General features: G+C 51.0%; 1 protein-coding gene across 1 annotated transcript in view; it reads left to right on the top strand.

Annotated features, from left to right (window-relative positions):
* ADCY1 (adenylate cyclase 1 (brain)) overlaps positions 1 to 2,258 on the top strand; it is a 31,069-nt gene that overhangs the window by 3,172 nt on the left and 25,639 nt on the right. The gene's annotated exons all lie outside the window — the stretch shown is intronic.

The following is a 2,258-nucleotide window of genomic DNA, read 5'->3' as shown; positions in this document are numbered from 1 at the left end:
CCTGGCGGGGGCCCTGGGCCGGGCCGAGCCGGCTCCTGTCTTGGTCTGATCTTCACGGGAGGGTGTCCGTCTCCACCACGCGTGACGACAGCGCGGCCGGGTCGTGGGTGCTTTTCACCAAGTTGCGGACGTTTCCTTTTATTCTCCTTTTGCGAGTTTCTGTCAGGACCGGATGCTGGCTTTTGTCCAGCGTGTGGTTGCGTCTGTCGGGACGGTCACGCGGTGTTTCCCTTCTAGTCCCTGTGTGACGACTCGCAGACGCAGGCGGATGTTAGAACGACCTTGCTCCCGGACAGCGGGGCGCGGGCGGCGGGGGGCCGTTTGATGTGTTGTTGGCTTTGATTTGCTAAGGATTTGTTGCGAGTTTTTCCGTCTGCGATCCTGAGGGATGTCACTCCGGCTCCCTTGCCCCGTCTGTGAGGTCAGGGTCATGCGTGCTCGCCCACAGGGGCCTGGGGCGTCCTCCGGCCGGCTTCCCGGGAGTCTGCGCAGACGGTGTCGTCTCCTGCCTGAGCGTGTGGCCGCGTTTCGTGGTGGAGCCGTCGGGGAGGGGGGTTCAACTGTGGAGCGTTTAGCTACAAACCCAGTTTCTCCAGACGGGGCCGCCGGGCCTCTGCGCTGCTGCCTTGAGGAGCTTGGTGGTTCTTTTATTTCCAAGGAATCTGTCCGTTTATTCAAGTTGCTCGCAGTGTTTCTCGTCACCCCGAGGTCTGTAGACTCTGGTGCGACCTCTCTCATTCCTGATTTCGGTAACTGGTGTCTCTGTTTTTCTTTCTTGATCGTTCTGCCTGGAGGTTTGCCAGCTTTAGTTATTTATTTTATTTTATTTTTGAAAATATATTTTATTGATTTTTACAGAGAGGAAAGGAGAGGGATAGAGAGTTAGAAACATCGCCAGAATCGAACCAGGACCCTTCAGTCCACAGGCCGATGCTCTATCCACTGAGCCAAGTCGGCTGGGGCATCCTCTTTCATCATTGATGTTTTTATCTCTCTCTCCCTCTCCCTTCCTCTCTGAAATCAATAAAAATATATATTTTTAAAAAGAATAAGGATGTTCCTATCATTCTTTCCCTTCACAAGTGAGCGTTTTGAGGTTCAAAAATAATGGATTGGATCCATATTAATCCATCTGGACAACTGTACACAGCTTTTATTGTCTTGATTCAAATTCAGATTGGACTGCTTCATCTAAAGCAGCGGTTCTCAACCTGTGGGTCACGACCCCTTTGGCAGTTGAACGACCCTTTCACAGGGGTCACCTAAGACCATCCTGCATATCAGATATTTACATGACGATTCATCACAGTAGCAACGTTACAGTTATGAAGTAGCAACGAGAATAATGTTATGGTTGGGTCACAACCTGAGGAACTGTATTTAAAGGGCCAGAAGGTGGAGAACCGCTGCATTGATGTCTCTAATCTTCTATTTTAATAAATTCCTGTCTGATTTGTGTTATTTTGTTTCTTTTGCTTATTTTGGTTTTAAATTGCTCTTCTTGTAGTTTCTTTAAAAAAATTTTATTGGTTTCAGAGAGGAAGGGAGAGGGAGATAGAAACATCAATGATGAGAGAATCACGGATCGGCAGCCTCCTGCACGCCCCACACTGGGGTGCAGCCCACAGCCCAGGCCTGTGCCCTGACCGGGAATCGAACCCGGGCCCTCAGTCCACGGAGCCACACCAGCCAGGGCTGGTGGAAACCGAGGCCACGCATTTGAGACCGTTTTCTCTTCTGACATGAACGTTGGGCTGCGAACTTCCGCGCACGGTCGGCGTGGGCAGCGGCCGGGGCTCTGCTGTGTTTTCGTTTTCATTCCACTCAGATATTTATGCTCCTCCCGCTCCTGCAGGGACCCCGGGCCCCCCAGTGCAGACCATCCTGTGGATGAGAGAGAAACATCGATCAGCTGCCTCCTGCACATCTCCCACCGGGGATGTGCCCACAACCAAGGTACATGCCCTTGACCGGAATCGAACCTGGGACCCTTCAGTCCGACACTCCATCCACTGAGCCAAACCAGTTAGGGCTTTATTGATTTTTTTAAAAAAGAACTTGCTTTTGGTTCCATTGATGCAGCGGTTCTCAACCTGTGGGTCGCGACCCCTTTGGCGGTCGAACGACCCTTTCACAGGGGTCGCCTAAGACCATCCTGCATATCAGATATTTACATGACGATTCATCACAGTAGCAACATTACAGTTATGAAGTAGCAACGAAAATAATTTTATGGTTGGCTCACAACATGAGGAACT

The sequence above is a fragment of the Myotis brandtii genome, unplaced genomic scaffold (genome assembly GCF_000412655.1).
Source record: "Myotis brandtii unplaced genomic scaffold, ASM41265v1 scaffold743, whole genome shotgun sequence".
NCBI classification, from domain to species: domain Eukaryota; kingdom Metazoa; phylum Chordata; class Mammalia; order Chiroptera; family Vespertilionidae; genus Myotis; species Myotis brandtii.
This window is presented reverse-complemented; position numbering and strand designations above follow the sequence as displayed.